Source organism: Gorilla gorilla, chromosome 23 (assembly GCF_029281585.2).
Source record: "Gorilla gorilla gorilla isolate KB3781 chromosome 23, NHGRI_mGorGor1-v2.1_pri, whole genome shotgun sequence".
Classification (NCBI taxonomy): Eukaryota; Metazoa; Chordata; class Mammalia; order Primates; family Hominidae; genus Gorilla; species Gorilla gorilla.
This window is the reverse complement of record NC_086018.1, coordinates 14,857,183-14,875,974: the sequence shown is the minus strand read 5'-3', so window position 1 is coordinate 14,875,974 and position 18,792 is coordinate 14,857,183. Positions and strand designations below refer to the sequence as shown.

The 18,792-nt window shown below is 34.0% G+C and overlaps 1 pseudogene; it reads left to right on the top strand.

Annotated features, from left to right (window-relative positions):
- Positions 1-747: 747 nt before the first annotated feature.
- Positions 748-15,784, top strand: LOC115931956 (ankyrin repeat domain-containing protein 62-like; annotated as a pseudogene).
- Positions 15,785-18,792: the final 3,008 nt, after the last annotated feature.

Sequence of the window (18,792 nt, the reverse complement as noted above, 5' to 3'; positions counted from 1 at the left end):
AAGTCCATCTCATGTACACTTGTGGAGAGCATTTCATCCATGGGCTGGGTTAGCCTTCTGTCTCATGTTTGGGAGCAATGACTGCTTATGGTGACCATGACTCAGCAGTGGATTGTAACTTTATGCTGAACAGGCATAACTGGTGGGATGCAATCAAAACTGTATGTTATAGCTCATTCCCCCTTTAGAATTTATTTAGTGAGATAAATTTCCCTCTTGGTCTAGCTGAAAACTCCATCAGACTTTAGGTTTCTTCTGTTTATTCATAAAGAATTCTATAGTTACTTTGTCAGAAGACAAAGTCTCAGTTGATAATTAGATACCCACTCTTGTGTAATAATCAAAACTTTGAATTTGATTAGAGTTAAAACACCTCCCAGTTCCAATTTGCGCTGCCTGCCTCTGGGAAGGAGGGTATGGTCAGCTTTCCTCTGTACAAAGAGCATTGCCTTTTGTGATTAAAAGCATACCCTGGAAATTACCCGATGTCATTTCAAAGAGAGCTTCTTAATACTTCACTGTGTACCATAGGTTACCCAACTGTTCTTCTATGGATGTGCATTTAGGCTGTTTCCAGTGTCTTGTAATGACAAGCAATGCTGCAATGAGTAAACCTGCACATACGAATTGTCATATGGTGGAGGTGTGTCTTCAGGGTAGATTCCTAGAAGTGAGATTCTTGGGTCAAAAGATAAGTGCATATGAAGTTCCCCTTAGATATTCCCAGATTCTCCTCTAACAGGTGAGATGTGGTTGTGCAAAACTGGAATGTCCATCAGTTTGCTTTTCGATCAGCGAGGTATGAGAGTGTATACTTCTCCATGGCCTTGCTGAGTGCATTGTTACAGTGTTTATTTTTTTTTTTGCAAATTTCTTACTTTTCAGGAAAGAAATAGTATCTGAGTGTACTTGAAATTCATTTCTCTAATGATGAGTGAGGGTAAACATTTTTTCATATGTTTAATTGCCATTTTTTGGTCTAATTTTATGAATTTTCTGCTCATGCCTTTCCCCATTTTCCCATTAGAAAAGTTGTGATAAAAAACACATGAGATCTACCCTATTAATAAATTTTCCAGTGTACAATACAATATTGTTAGCTATTTGCAAGTTGTTGTACAGCAGACCTTTAGAAGTTTTTGTTTTGTGTGACTGAAACTATGCCCATTGAACAGCAACTTCCCATTTTCCCCTTCCCCTAGCCCCCGCAACCACCATTCTGCTTTTTGCTTCTATGAATTTGACGATTTTAGATACCTCCTATAAGTGGATTCATGCAGTAGTTATCCTTCTGTGACTGGCTCATTTCACTTAGCTTAATGTCCTCAAAGTTCATCTATGTTGTGGCATATGAAAGGATTTCCTTCTTTCTAAAGACTGAATAGTATTCCATTGCATGTATATACCACATTTTCTTTATCCATTTGTCCACTGATGTGCATTTGGATTGTTTCTAACTCTTGGCTATTGTGAATAATGTTGCAGTGAACATGGAAGTGTACGTATCTTTTTGAGATCCTGATTTCAATGCTTTTGGATGAATACCCAGAAGTGGGATTGCGGGGTCATATGCTAATACTAGTTTTAATTTTTTGAGGAACCTTCTTACCGTTTTCTGTAGTGGCTACACCACTTTACATTCCTACCATCAATGCACAAGGGTTTCAGTTTCTTCACATTCTTGTTAACACTTGGTATTTCCTGGTGTGTGTGTGTGTGTGTGTGTGTGTGTGTGTGTGTTTGATAATGGCCATTCTAGCACGTATGAGGTAATACCTCATTATGGTTTTGATTTGCATTTCCCTGATGATCAGTAATGTTGGATATTTTTTCATATAATTGACTTTTTAGATGTCTCTTTGGAGGAATGTCTTTTCAAGTTCTTTGCTCATTTTTAAATTGGGTTATTTGCATTTTTTTTTTGCTATTGAGTTGTATGAGTTCCTAATATATTTTGGATATTAACCTTTTATCAAATGTACAGTTTGCAAATATTTTCTTCCATTCTGTAGGCTGCCTTTTTATTCTGTTGATTGTTTCTTTGGGTGCACAGAAGCTTTTTGGTTTGATGTAGTCCCACTTGTCTATTTTTGCTTTTGTTGCCTTGTTTTTGGCAACGATATCCAAGAAATTGTCGCCAAGACCAATGTTGCAAAGTTCTTGTGTTTTCTTTTAGGAGTTTTATAATTTCAGGTTTTACGTATCAGTGTTTAAGTTTGATTTTGGGTTAACTTTGTGTATGGTATAAGATAAGGGTCCAACTTCATTCTTTTTCATGTGGACAGGTCATTGTTAGTGTATAAAAACAAATGGTTTTGTATGTTGATTTTATATTCTGCAACTGAATTTGTTTCAACTTTGCTGAATTTGCTAACAAATTTTTGGTGAAATCTTTAGAGTTTTCTACACATAAGATTATGTCATCTGCAAATTGAGATAATTTTACTTCTTTTTTGATTTGGGTGATGTTTATATCTTCTTGATTCATTGCTCTAGCTAAGACTTCTGATACTATGTTGAATAGAAGTGGTGAGAGTGGGCATCCTTGCCGTCTTCCTGATTAGAGGAAAAGCTTTTAGTTTTGCACTATTCAGTGTGATGTTAGCTGTGGTATTTTCATTAATGGCCTTAATTTTGTTGAGGTAATTTCCTTCTATTCTTAGTTTGTTGAATGTTTTAATCATGAAATGGTGTTTGAATTTTGACAAATGCTTTATCTGCATCTATTGACATGATAGTATGATTTTTATCCTTTGTTCTGTTAATGCTGTGTATCACATTTATTGATTTTTAGATGCTGAGCCATTCTCCCATCTGGGGGATAAATCCCACTCAGAGTGTATGATCCTTTGATTGTGCTGTTGAATTCAGTTTGCTATCATGTTGTTGAGAATTTTTGCATCTATGTTCATCAGGAATATTGACTTGTAGTTTTCTTTAACGTAAAGTCTTTGGCTTTGGTATCAGGGTAATTCTGGCTTCAGGTTTCCCACTTCAATGTTTTGGAAGAGTTTGAGAAAGATTGGCATTAATTCTTCTTTAAATCTTTGGTAGAATTATCCAGTGAAAGCATCTGAGCTCTTCTTTGTTGGGAGATTATGATTATTAATTTGATCTCCTTACTAATTGTGGGGCTGTTCAGATTTTCTGTTTATTCATCATTCAGTCTTGGTAGGTTGTATGTTTCAGGGATTTATTCATTTCTTTAGGTTATCCAATTTGTTAGTGTGTAGTTGTTCATAGTAGTCTCTTACTAACCTTTTTATTTCTGTGCTATCAATTGTAATATAACCTCTTCTATTTCTGATTTTACTTGAGTCTTTTTTTGTCTTGGTTAATCTAGCTAAAGATTTGTTAGTTTTGTTGACCTTTAAAAAACCAATTCTAAGTTTTATTGATATTTTGTATTCTATATTTCATTTATTTTTCCTCAAATCTTTATTATTTCCTTCCTTCTGCTAACTTAGGGCTTAGTTTATTCATTTTCTAGTTCCTTATGTTGTAAAATTAGGTTGTTTGAGATCTTTCTTACTGTAGACATTTACTGCTGTAAACTTTCCTTTTATTGCTTTTGCTGTTTCCCATAAGCTTTGCTATGTTGTGCTTTAGTTTTTGTTTTTCTCAAAATATTTTCTGATTTTTCTTTTGATTTCTTCTTTGACCCATTGGTTGTTCAAGAGTGTTTTTTAATTTCCACATATTTGAGAACTTTCTGAAATTATTTCTATTAGCAATGTCTCATTCCGTTGTGGTCAGACAAGATACTTGGTATGATTTTAGTCTCCTTAAATTTGTTAAGATTTGTTTTGTGGGCTAGCATGTGAACTATTCTGGAGACTGTTCTATGTGTGTTTGAGGAGAATGTATAATTTGCTGTTGTTGGGTAGAATATTCTGAGTTTGTTTGATAGGTCCACTTGGGCCATAGTGTTGTTTGAGTTCTCTGTTTCCTTATTGATCTTCTGTCTGGATTTTTTATCCATTATTGAAAGTGAGATATTACAATTTCTCACTATTATGTTGTTCTATATTTATCATCACTTCTGTCAACATTTGCTTCTTATATTTGTGTGCTTTAATGTTGGGTGCAATGTATTTATAATTATATCTTCCTGGTGAATTGATGCATTTATCACTATATAATGTCCGTTTTTTTGTCTCTTGTGACCATCTTTGACTTAAAGTTTAATTTGTCTAAGTATGGCTACCTCTTTTAGTTAACATTGGCATGAAATATCTTTTTCCATCTCCTCACTTTCAACCTATGTGCATTCTTAAATCCAAAGTGAGTCTCTCTCTTGTAGACAGCACATAGTTGGATCTTGTTTTATATTTATTTATTTATTTATTTATTTAATTTATTTAGATGGAGTCTTGCTCTGTTGCCCAGGCTGGAGTGCAATGGCTCGATCTCGGCTCACTGCAATCTATGCCTCCTGGGTTCAAGTGGTTCTCCTCCCTCAGCCTCCTAAGTAGCTGGAACTAGAAGCGCATGCCACCACTCCTGGCTAATTTTTTGTATTTTTAGTAGAGACGGGGTTTCACTGTGTTAGCCAGGATGGTCTTGATCTCCTGATCTCTCATGATCTGCCTACCTCAGCCTCCCAAAGTGCTGGGATTACAGACGTGAGCCACCACACCTGGCTGTTTTATTTTATTTTTAAAAATTCATTTCAGCCACTTCATAGCTTTTGATTGGAGTGTTTATTCTATTTATACTTAAAGTAACTACTGATAGGGAAGGACTTACTGTTGCCATTTTGGTAATTATTTTCAGTCAGTCTTGTAGCTTTTTTGTCCCTCTTTTCTACTGTTACTGCCCTTCTTTGTGTTTCACTGATGTTTTTTGGGTAATGATGAGATTTGATTCCTTTCTCATTTCCTTTTGTGTATCTTCTATAGATATTTTCTTCGTGGTTACCATGAAGCTTACTTAAAACAGCCTATACTTATAACAGTCTATTCTAAGCTTATAACAACTTAATTTCAATTGCACACAAAAACTCTGCTTTTTTACTGCCTCTCCCCCACTTTATGTTATTCATGTCACAAATTATATTTTTTAATGTTGTGTATTCATTAACTGATTTTTATAGTGAGTTATTTTTATAACTTTGTCTTTTAAGTACTATACCAGAATTCCAAGATTTACACATTGTCGTTATAGTATTAAAATATCCTATATTTGTTTATATATTTACCTTTACAAGGAATTTTACCTTTCATATGTTTTGATGTTGCTGCCTAGCATTCTTTTATTTCAACATGATGGACTCCCTTTAGCATTTCTTATAAGGCAGGTATAGTGGCGATGAACTCTTTCAGCTTTTGTGCACATGAGAAAGTCTTTATTTCCCTTCCATTTTTGAAAGACAGGTTTGCTAGAGAGAGTATTCTTGACTGCCCATTGTTTTCTTTTGAATATATCATCCATCTCCCTTCTGGCTTGTAAGGTTTCTGCTGAGAAATTTGTTAATAGTCTCATCGTGGCCCCCTTTTATATGAAAAGTTGCTTTTCTCTTGCTGCTTTCAAAATTCTGTTTTTGTCTTTGACTTTTGACAAATTATTATAATATATCTTGTAGTGGACTTCTTTAAATTAATTCTAGTTGGAGTCTTTTGGACTTCTTGAAGCTGGATGTCTATTTTCTTCCCTAAATTTGTTCATTATTTCTACTTTCCATTGGGTTTTAATCTTATTCTTTATTTTAAATATTGGAACTATTAGCTCATTATCCATGATATAGGTTGCAGTACTATTTATTGACATGTCAATATTTGCCCCAGTGATGTGAGATAACACTTAATAATAATCATAAATCAAATTTTCATGTGTGCATGGGCTTATTTCTGAATTTTTTTCTGATTCCACTTGTTGTAAGCTATTCATATACCAAAGCCACATTGTCTTAATTACCACACTGTCTTAATTAGAGGAAATACCTCTAATATTTTGTCATTAAAGGCTTTATAGTATGTTTTATTGTCTGGTAGGACTAGTACCTCCGCATAGCTTTATTCTAAAATGTTTTCCTGGCTATTATTTATGTTTGTTTTTTCCGTATAGACTTTAGTGTCAACTTGTTTACCTCCATAAGAAGTTTGTTGGTATTTTTATTGGAATTGCATTAAATTTATACGTTAACTTTGGGAGAACAAGCATTTTTATGGTGTTAAATCATCCTATCCAAGAACAAGTTTGTCCACTTATTCAAGTTGACTTGTCTGTCTTCTAGAAGTGTTTTAAGGTTTATTCATTTGGGTTTTGCATATTTCTTGCTAAGTTTATTCCAAGTATTGAATCTTCCTTGTTGCTATTGTAAATGAGACTTTTTTCTTCTCCATTATGTTCTTTAACTACTTATTGTTTGTGTATATAAAGGGTATTGGTATCAATATATATAACGTATATGTATATATCTAACATATATATATATATCTGTATATGTTAATTCCATATCCTATAGCTTTACTGAATTCTTTTAATACTGAGTTAGTTTTATCATGGATTCTCTAGGGTTTTCTGGGTATGATGGTGTATCATTTGCAAATAGAATTGTTTTTCTTCTTTGTCAATTTTTGTGCCTCCAATTAATTTCTCTAGTATAATTCCATTAATAAACTTTTTAGTACAATGTTGAATAGCAGTGGAGTATCTTGCACACACACACACGCACACACACATGCACACACATTATCATATATTTTATCATATTATGAAAGTATCCCTCGATTCTCATTTTTGAGTTTTTTTTATCAAGAGTGATTGTAGAATTTTGGTGTTGGTGAAGGCTTTTTCAGCATCTATGGAGATAATCTCTTGATTTTTTTTTCTTTAAATATATTGATATTATTTGAAGGAATTTCCTAATGTTGATCCCACTTGGCTATGGTTTGTTATTTTCATAATGTGGTGTTGGATTCTGTTTGGTTATATTTTATTTAGTACGTTGGTTTTGACATTCATAAGTATTTTTGGTCTGCAATTTTAACCCTACTTATTTAAATTTTCAGTAATATACATATAACATAACATTTATCCTTTTAACTATTTTTAAGTATATATCCAGTGACATTATCACGAGGTCGGGAGATCGAGACCAGCATGGCTAACACACGGTGAAACCCCGTCTCTACTAAAGATACAAAAAATTAGCTGGGCGTGGTGGCAGGTGCCTGTAGTCCCAGCTACTCGGGAGGCTGAGGCAGGAGAATGGCGTGAACCCGGGAGGCGGAGCTTGCAGTGAGCCGAGATCACACCACTGCACTCCAGCCTGGGCGACACAGCAAGACTCCGTCTATTGCCAGAACTTCTTTCATCTTGTAAAACTGAAATGCTTTATTCATTAGACAATGATACGCCATTTCCCACTTCCTCCAGCCCCTGGCAACCGCCATTTTGCTTTCTGTCTCTGTGGATGAGACTACTCTAAGCACCTCTTTTGAGTGGGATTATACATTTTTCGTATTGGGACTGGCTTATTCTGCTTAGCATAATGTCTTCAAGGTTCATCCATGTTGTCACCCTTTGTGTTTGGTTGATTTTTTTTTTTTTGTAGTGAAACGTTTTAACTCCCTTTTCCATTCTTTTGTGTATATTCTATAGCTATTTTCTTTATGGTTACCATGGGGATTACATTTAACATCGTAAAGTTATAACGCTGTACTTTGAATTTATACCAGCTCAACTTCGGTAACAGACAAAACTCTGCTCTTATACAGCTCTGTCCCCACACTCTTTCAGTTATTGATGTCATAAAAATCACATCTTTATACATTGTGTGTTCAAAAACATAGACATATATAAAGTTTAATGCATTAGTCTCTTAAATCATGTAGAAAACAAAAAGTGAAGTCACAAACTAAGATTACAATAATATCCAGAACTTTTTTGGTTCCTTTTTATGATTTCAATTTCTTTATTGAAATTTCCATTCTGTTCATACATCATTTTCTTGATTTTGTCTACATCTTCTTTTAGCTCTTTGAGAATTTTTAAGACAGTTGTTTTAAAGTCTTTCTTTAGTAAAGCTACCATCTGGTCTTTCTCAGGGATAGTTTCTGTTGATTTACTACATGAGACAGATTCTGCCAATGCTATTGTTGTCTAGGTGGGGAGACAGATATTTGGTGCTTCTTACTCCACCATCTTCCCCATCTCCCACCCTGTAGGTTTTGTTTTTTTGTTTGTTTGTTTGTTTTGTGGTGGGGGAATACTGTCTTGATCTGGTTTAGATATTGGTGTTAAAACTGGTTTCATTAAAAGCTTTAAGAAGTTTTCTCTCCTTTTCAGTACTCTGGAACAATTTATGGAGCATTGGGACTATCAGGTCTTTGGAAGTTTAGGAAAATTTCCTTGTGAAATCATTTGGGGTTGGTATTTTGTTTTTTGTTTCTTTTTTTTGGTGGAGTAACTTTCTTTAATTCCTACTAACTTACTCTAATTCTTCCATGTAAATTGGTGTGCTTAAGATTTGTCTTTTATTTACAGGAGTTAATTTTGTTAATCTCCATTTTCCTAGAAATTTATCTATTTCATCTAGATTTTCACATTTATTGTATAGAGGTCTTCAAAGTAGTCTTTTTTTAAATTAAAATTTTGTTTATTGTTTGTATATACTCTAGGGTACAAGTAAAATTTTCACAGTAATCTTTTATAATATTAAAAATTCTTTTTAAATAGTGATTTTCTTTTGTCATTTGTTAATTTATATACATGTCTATTATCTTTTTTCTTGATCAAATTAACTCATGATTTGTCTTTCTGGATTTTTTTAAAAATCAGGATTTCAATTTATTAATTATGTTTACTGTTTTTATATTCTCTACTTTATTGATTTCTGCTTTTATCCTTGCTATTTTATGACTTCTTTCCTTGAATTTTCTTTTAGTTTACCTTTTGTGCTTTTCTATTTAACTGGAACTGGGAATTTCATTCATTTTCATTGTTTTATTTTTATTGACAGAAATGTTTACTGTTATGAATTTTTCTAGGATCACTTTATATGTATCCCAATGAGTCTGATATGTAGTATATTTATTATCATTATTTTCAAAAGAAATTCTGTACTATCTGTTTTTATTGCCCCTTTCACCCAGGATTTATATCATAAATTAAAAAAATTTCCAAGTGTAAAGATCTTTTTAAACAATAATTGTTTAAAAATTATAGTTGAGTTTTCGGATTATTTATTGTCCTGTGAAGTATGAGTGTTTTGGGCCTGGCTCTTGGGATTGGACCCTCTTCTGGGCACTTTGTGAACAGCAGGCTTGGTTTCTCCTCATCTTTTTCTATCGTGTCCCCCCCACCGCTCGCCACCCCTTGGTCTTAGGAAGTTTCCTAGCACACATCCATTTTTTTCATTATTCCACTAAATACTTTAGAGGGGACCTCTGCAGATCTCCAGGGTTTGTTTCCTCTGCTGCTTTCTCCTCTCCAGTGTTCTGTCCTGTGATTTCTCTCTGCTTTTGTTTTACCGGATTCTTAGCGTCACCGCCCCAGCTCAGGGAATCTATGTCAGATTTTCTCTCTTTGTCATGGCCTGGGAGCTCTGTCAACCAAAGAAGCTCTGTCAACAAAAAGGCCTACATTTGTTTCCTGTCTTTTAGTGATGACCATCTTCATTGTCTGAAGTCCACTGTGTTGAAAATCATTGTTGAATATATTTTGTCTGTGTTGTTTTTGGTAGTTTCAGGTAAGGAGGAAAATCAGCACCCGTTGCTCCCTCTTGGCTGGAAGCAGATTGCCACAGAGCTCCAGCACGTGCAGCAGACTAGCCAGAGTGCTTTGCTTCCTCCTTTGCTCAACTGCTTCCTTCTCATTTTTTATTTTTCAGTGTATCCTTCTCTTCCTCAGGGAAATCTTCCCTGAGCCAAATATAGGTCAGATTCTCTTACGTGACTAAAACAACTATGTATTCTTATAGCATCTATCCGAATTTGTAATTGTCACATTTTTGTCTGTGTTCTTTACTACACTTGAAGCTAAACAAGATCAGATGTGTTGTCTGTTTTATATGAAGAGCTTTCTAAAATATTTTCCACATTGCAAGCACTTAATATATACATATTCATTCAGTGTATCAATGAGTGCCATGTTGAAATGCATAGTCCTTTATATTTAAAAACCTACTCATGTATTTTATCTCTATTTTGTCTTCTCCTGGTTACAGATTTTGTTAACCTATCGAAAATCAAGAATGCAACAGCTGCATGCGAAGGATCAATAGAGGATAAAAAGTGTTACTGTGAACGACTTAAAGTAAAATTTCAAAAAATGAAAAATAATATTAGCATACTACAAAAGGTACTATCTGAAACAGACAAAACCAAATCACAGTTAGAGCATCAGAATCTTGAAAGGAAAAAAAAAACTCTGTAATTTGAGGTATCACATTCTAGTTTTAAAGAAATATTTGAACTATTTATACTAAGGATATATAGGATAATTTTTGTAATAGCTGACTTACCTTCTAGGGTTTAATAGAGAAGAAAACCTCTTAAAATTGTGGAATGTGAAATTTTTGGATAAAAAAATCACAAGTTAATTGTGAATACTTCTCTAATAATTAATTGCATATTCCTTTAAATCATTATTTTAATGGCTATATAGAATTCCCACCCTATGGAAATTTCATTATTTAATAAATTGAAATTGGGGGTTTTAATTTTTTGTATTAATGCTGTAAGAAACATCTTGTATATCCATAGTTGTCTACATTTCTATTTCTTTACTTTGGATAAATTTTTCAAAATAGAGCTATCTGGTTAGAGTATAGGAGCTTTTTAAAAGAGATCTTTGATTAATATTACTAAGTTGTTCTTAAGAAAGTTTATAATTTATAATTTGAGTATGAAATGTATACTTTTCTCCACCCAGAGTGATTATTTTTAAAATTAACCAGTTTTTTTTTTTTTTTTTGTCCTTTTGAGACAGTCTTGCGCTGTCACCCAGGTTGGAGTGCAGCAGCGAAATCTTGGCTCACTGCAGCCTCTGCTTCTGGGTTCAAGCGATTCTTGTGCCTCGGCCTCCCAAGTAGCTGGGATTACAGGCACATGTCCCCATGCCTTTCTAATTTCTTTTTTTTTTTAAGTAGAGGTGAGGTTTTGCCATTTTGGCCAGACTGGTCTCAAACTCCTGACCGCAAGTTATCTGCTGGCTTTGGCCTCCCGTAGTTCTGGGATTACAGTGTGAGCAATCACGCCTGGCCCAGTTTTAATATGCAGCGAATGAAAAGTAAAATGGAAAGTGATTACTGATTAGCTTAGTGAACATCTGTCTCTGCTACAGAGTTTAAATTAATTCAAACTTCTATGCGGAAGGCAGATATTATTCTTTATTGTTTAAATATTAGATCTTGTCTTGAGAATGGATTTTAAAATTGTTTGTAAAATACATACTAATCAACAGAATAAGTCAAAAGTGTTATCAGAAAAAGAAACATAAAACGTATGGGGTAACATCTTAGATTCCTTAGCTTAGTCTTGGATTATCGTCATCTGGAGATACATGTTGCAAGAAGGCATCTGAAGGTGCTATCTTACAATGTAAATCATGTTTAGGGATAGCTGCAGTATTTCATGAAGATGAAAATTTATTTCTAGTGAAGGTATCAACTTGTTTATAAAAGATAACTTTTTTTAAATTAGCTAACTCTAAATGATTCATCCTGACTGAGGAGTAATTATTACTGTGTGAAGAAAAGGTAATTTTTAACTTGTAACTTTACCTAATAATTTTCAACATCCTTTTCCATAATATTTACTAGAATTACTAGTAACAGAAGCTAATCAATTAGCAGGATGTTCATTCCTTACTACCTTTCAACTTATATGTCTTCTTTGGAAGACACCGAAGTGAGAAATTAATATGAAAACTAGAAAGAAAAAATATTCAAGAACATGGGCACTTTATTAGGATAATAAACCAGCATATGAGTGTTTTGTTTTTAAAGGATTTTAAGATAAGTATATTTAACTACAGATTTATCTTACAACAACAAGAAGAAGAAAGAATAAAGGCTGAAGAGTTGTATGAAAAAGATACAGAAGAGTTAAAAATAATGGAAGAGCAATATAGGACACAAACTGAAGTGAAAAAACAATCTAAACTGACTCTCAAATCATTGGAAGTGGAATTGAAGACTGTAAGAACTAACTCAAATCAGGTAAATTAATGTTTGGTAAAATTTTACATTTCTAATTTTATTTTATTAATATTACTTAGAATATCCCTTTGACTTAGTTCTAAAACAAACCACAAATTTTATTTCATCTTAAAAATAAATGATACTTATAGCTACAATTATTTATTATAAATCTTGGCTTCAAAGTTATATTTTATTTCAGCTCAAAGACCTTTGGAAAACAATGATATCCCATAATATATATACTTAGTGATATTTTGTCGGTAAGTAATTTTTTCCTAGTGACATAGTTCAGTGTAGTTTTCCCTATTTTGCATTAATTATGGTCTCAAACATTGTGAAAAGGAAATAAAAGTTATCATAATAGTACATAATCTCAGGATTTCCTAAGAAGAGCTTTATAAATTTTATCTTCTTTGGTGTTTTGAAAGAAAAGTTTTCTATTGTATTTGTATATCTACCCCGTGGAAGTAACTGTGATCTGATGGAGGAGCACTAGAAGCAGTCAGAGGACCTAGGAAAAATCCAGCAGCTTGCTTCTATTTTTAACCTTTCCCTGCAGAATTGTGATAACTACATGAATTTATTGATGTATGCATACCAAAGTGTTTAGTACAATGCCTAGATCTGTCATTTATCAATACATGTCATTGTTAAAACTGCCTCTAAAAATGTAAGAAAAGTAGAATTATCTACAAAATATTCACAGGAAAAAGAAACAAGGAATTTGGAAAATTTTATCTGTCCAGATATCTGCAGAGCTAAGGCTCTTATTATAGGGAAAGTAAAGGTTAGATATTAGTGTGTAAACCCAGTTTCTAAATGTAGTCATAGTTATTAATCATTTATGTTTTTTGGGTTTGTTGAAATTCAGTAAAAGCCTTTTTTTAAAAAATCAGATTCTTAAAGAATTTCTAGTGGTTTCTTTTTTTTTGCTTTCATAGATTCATTGTCTTCAAATACGTTTTTGAACTTTTGAGAATTTATGCTCTAAAAGGTTTGAGGTTTTGATTCAACTTTTTTTTTCCAGTTGGATATCCAGATAGCAACTCTTTCATTGTATAAATGTACAGGTTATTACTTATTTAGTTTCAGAAGAAATCATAATATGTCATTTTATTGGGTGCTACTTGAAAGTTTTCTTTGTTTTATTTAGAATTCTCATACTCATGAAAAAGAAAGAGACCTGTGGCAGGAAAATCACTTGATGCGGGATGAAATTGCCAGACTCAGGCTGGAAATAGACACAATAAAACATCAGAACCAGGAAACTGAAAATAAATATTTCAAAGATATTGAAATTATAAAGGAAAACAATGAAGACCTTGAAAAGACTCTAAAGCTGAATGAGGAAACATTAACAAAAACAATAACCCGGTATAGTAAAGAGCTTAATGTTCTGATGGATGAGAATACAATGCTCAATTTTGAGCTAGAGAAGGAAAAACAAAGCACCCCAAGACTGGAAACAGAAATGGAATCATACCGTTGTAGACTGGCTGCTGCCCTATGTGATCGTGATCAATGTCAGTCATTGAAAAGAGACCTACAGCTTGCTTTCCAGAGCACAGTGAATGAATGGTGTCATTTACAAGAAAATACTAATTCTCACATTCAGATTCTTTCTCAGCAACTTTCTGAAGCTGAGAGTACATCCAGTGGCCTGGAAACTGAGCTCCGTTATGAAAGAGAGGCTCTCAAAGAAAAGACGTTGGGTATAGAACACATGCAAGGAGTCCTAAGCCGAACACAGTGTCGATTGAAGGACATTGAATACATGTACCAAAATGACCAACCTATTTTGGAAAAATACGTGAGAAAGCAGCAATCTATAGAGGATGGACCATTTCAACTACAAAGCCAAAATCTGTTGTATCAACAGCAATGTAATGATGCTCACAAGAAAGCTGACAATCAGGAAAAAACAATAATTAATATCCAAGTCAAATGTGAAGATACTGTAGAAAAACTTCAAGCTGAGTGTAGAAAGCTAGAAGAGAACAATAAGGGGTTGATGAAGGAATGCACTCTTTTAAAAGAAAGACAATGCCAATATGAAAAAGAGAAAGAAGAAGGAGAAGTAAGTATCAAGAAAAATAAGTATTTTTCAAACTTCCTGAAGTAAAATTTAAAGTATATTTGGTTATGGCTAAACACTGAATCTAGTTGAATATCAAAATATATATACATGATAAACAGTTCTGCCATATCACCTTAGAAGCTGAATTTGTTTCCAGCAAATAAAAGTTAGAGCTAGGAGATGCTTTCCTTTGAGTAAAGACAATGTGACACTTAGGAAATTTTAAACGTTTCAGTTGCAAAATGTTAATATAGACTAACATTTATAATGTAGTCTTACACTGCTGAAATAATTTTAATGTCTGTATGTTGCCACATTTTAGGATTATAATAAAGCAGATATAAAGAAATATTCATACCTAAAGTGTTATTTTGAAATAGATTCAATTAATTAGATTACTTTGACAGTTAATTCCAGATTTCCCAGATGAACTAAAGTGTATTTCCTATTTTATAATTATTCTTCCTCAATAGCTTTTAATGTATCTTAGTTGGTATAATTTTATTTTTATTCATGTCAATTTGACTTAAATCTGAAAATAATTCAGTCTCAAATTATATATTGATACAACCATTCCATTCTTTAAAGACATCTTTCTTACATTATAATATGGGGAAAATGTGGTAAATGTTAGCCAAACCATATTTGATTTAATCTTCCCACTGGCATTTATAACTTACTTTCAATTTTTCAGTCAAAAATATGGTCATAATTTTTATTTCAAGGCTCAATGACTCTCATTTGGATATAAGGTTGTCCGGTACAAAGATCAGCTTAGCTGTCTGTGATTTATTAGTTTCACATCGGATCCTCATTTTTAGACTAATGAGGGGTGGTAGGAACGGTGGGAGTAGGGGAGAGAGACATAGCAGCTGGGGTCAGGGAGGGAAGTGGAAGCCAGGTTAACTAGAGCCTCTAAGGCCATTGGAATGTTAGTTTTCTTCTGAGATGGAAATCTGTTGGAAGGATTTGAGCTGGTGACTCAATATGTGAGGAACTCTGAGGTTGATTTGAGCTTCTTCTTATAAAAAAGAGGGAAAACACTGCAGTGTAAAATTCACTGCCACCAGTCCCACCCACATACCTGTTTCTTTTTGAGACTTCAGAAGGTTTTTAAGCATTGCGCATTCATCAGTGCACTGAATGTGTTGTATGAGTAACACAGCACCAGTTTGGCACAAAGATAACGCCTTCTTTATCCTTAACTGGATTCAGTAATAAACAGGAATGTGTACACATGAGGAGGAGGAGAAGAATCAGTGTGTGGTGGTATTTTTCAAAGTGTATATATTAGAGTTAAATATTATTAACAAAATTTAATAATAAGGTTATATGTAAAATCAGTAATAAAAATAACATCTTACCAGGTAGTCGTGAGATAGCTTTAACGAGAAGTGGGTGATGCCCTGAACAAACATTTGCTGTCAGAAGCTAGGCTAGAGATTTCATCACAACGTCGTGTTAATTTAGAAGATGAGACACGAAGTTCAAAAAAGAAATTAGGCCAGATGAGAAGTCAAGTATGTATGAAACTTAGCATGTCAACAGTTACTCTGTAGCTGGTTAAATAATATCAAGTGTTTCAGGACACTAGTTTCAGTGGAGAGCTTTCTTTTGTATTTTCATTATAATTTTATTAAAGTTTGATTATCTTTATAATACACCCATTTCTCAATCTCTGCCATGTTTTATAATTATAAATATTTTTCTAACACTATTTCCCCTTATGAAAGTTGAGAATTACACATCATTTCTCACAGAAGATTAGAGAATTCTTTTTTCTTTTTACAGTATATTTTTAGTGATTTCTTTCATTGCCACGTGGAGACAAGCCAGATTAATTCAGAGGATAATGTCTAATGGAATGTTTCAGAAAATTTTCTTTTTTTAATCTCTACTTTTCTGTGTGAATAAAGACTTATGCTTACTTATTGCATGGGTTTCTGGTTAACTGGTACAGAAAGGCCATTCTGCAGAATAAATTAATATTTTGATGAAAATCCTTACTCTGACTTTATATCGGGCTATAGTCATAGTCATATGACTATGGACAGTTAGCATTTGCCAACATGTATGTGTCTACTTTCTCTTGTTTAAAACAAAAACAAAAAACTTTACAAATGGGGTTATAGAAGGTCAGCAAAGGGTAGGTTTGAGATGTTTGGGTGGGTCAAGTGGGCATTTTGATCACGTGGCTTCTCCTCTGGCATGTCAGTGGACATCCCTGCATTTTAAGATGACACTTTTAAATAAATTCTCTCCTAATGATGACATGAGCCCTGCCACTCTATAGGAGAATCTATCTATTTTAATTATTTTTCTGTTTATTTAAAAATTTTCTTGTGGTTTCCCTGGAAAGGAAAGATGATGCTTAGTTTTAAATGTTAAAAATGGGTCGGTGGATCACCTGAGGTCAGGAGTTTGAGACCATCCTGGCTAACATGGTGAAACCCCATCTCTACTAAAAAAGATACAAAAATTAGCTGGGCATGGTGGTGGCGCACGCCTGTAGTCCCAGCTACTCGGGAGGCTGAGTCAGGAGAATCACTTGAACCTGGGGGGTGGAGGTTGCAGTGAGCCAAGATGGTGCCACTGCACTCCAGCCTGGGTGGCTGAGCAAGACTCCGTCTTAAAAAAAAAAAGTGCAAGTTTTCTTGCTACAACAAAAATTAAATGCATACAGACAAAAAATAAATGAAATTATAGTTGATATAGTGGTGTTTGGAATTGAAAAATATAAATGCTTGCTATAATTTCCTATGTTTCCCCATTTTACCAATTTTGTAAATTTGAGTATCTGATAAAATATAAATTAAAAAAGAAAAATATTGTGTTTTAATCCTAGAGCATAGGCAGTAAACTTTTCTGTAAAGGGCCAAGTAGTATTATTTGAGACTTTGTGAGCCATAAGATCCCTGTTGCAACAACTCAACACTACAGTTACAGCACAAAAGTAGCCGTAAACAATATGCAGACTGAAGGGGTGTGGCTGCATTCCAGTAAAATTCAGTTAAAAAACAGGCAATAGGGGCCGGGAGCGGTGGCTCACGCCTGTAATCCCAACACTTTGGGAGGCCAAGATGGGCGGATCACGAGGTCAGGAGATCCAGGCCATCCTGGGTAACACGGTGAAACCCTGTCTCTACTAAAAACACAAAAAATTAGCCAGGCGTGGTGGCAGGCACCTGTAGTCCCAGCTACTCGGGAGGCTGAGGCAGAATGGTGTGAACCCAGGAGGCGGAGCTTGCGGTGAGCCAAGATGGTGCCACTGCACTCCAGCCTGGGCGACAGAGCGAGACTCTGTCTCAAAAAAAAAAAAAAAAAAAAAAAAGGTAATAGGTCTATTTGTCTTAGATTATCATTTTTTAATAAAATAGATTGTGATAGTCTAAAACCAGTATTTTATATATAACCATATTTTGTTCATTCATTCACCTATTGATGGGCATTTGGGTTATTTCCACACCTAAAGGTTGTTTTTAATTCTGTTTTAGTTGCAAGAAATGCAGGATCAACGCACAGAGACTCTAAGATGTGCTGAGGAGATGCCAGACCACATGCAAAAGTACAATTTAAAGCAACATACAAAATAAAGTCTTGAGTATTTACAAAGCACATGAGTAGTGTAGTAGAATTGTATCAGTTAAGATAATAAGTATGTCTATGTGAAGCCAAGGAAAAATTTCAGTTTTAGGCTATTTTGAAATGCATAAATTTTCTACATTATTTTTAATTTTATACATCATCCACAAAACAAAGGTAGAAAAATAACAACGGTTTCTCAATTTTCTACTTTTCAAATGTCTCAGAATATATATAATTATTCCTTCAGATGTTTGTTCAGAATGTATATGATTTAAAAAAATTATATCTGAGAATAATTATTTTAAAATATATATTTTAGGCTTAAAATAGAAAATGCCATGTTAAAAATTAGAATGAGAAACCGAGTGGACAAAATTGAGCAGCTTCAGAAAATTTTGGTAAGTTCAAGTTCAATAAGTCAATCTTTTATTTTCTGTCACACTGAAAAGGAATTTTATTTTTCTAGAATATCCCTTGTCCAAAATGTTTGGGAGGACCAAAAGTGGATTTTTTCAGATTTTGGAATATTTGTATACACCTAATGAAATACCTTAGGGATGGTACCCAAGAGTAAACGTGAAATACATTTATGTTTCATATATACCTTATGCATATAGCCTGAAGATAATTCTACACAATGTTTTACCTTTTTTTTGTTGTTTTTTTTTTTGCCCGGGGTTGGGGGTGCAGTGGGGCACAGAGTCTTGATCTGTCACCCAGACTGGAGTGAAGTGGTGTGATCTCAGCTCACTGCAACCTCTGCCTCCCAGGTTCAAGCAGTCCTCCTGCCCCAGCCTCCCAAGTAGCTGGGACTACAGGTGCGTGCAGCCACACCAGGCTAATTTTTGTATTTTTAGTAGAGATGGTTTCACCATGTTGGCCAGGCTGGTCTTGAACTCCTGACCTCAGGTGATCCACTTGCCTCAGCCTCCCAAAGTGCTGGGGTTACAGGTGTGAGTCATCACATCTGGCCTGTACAATG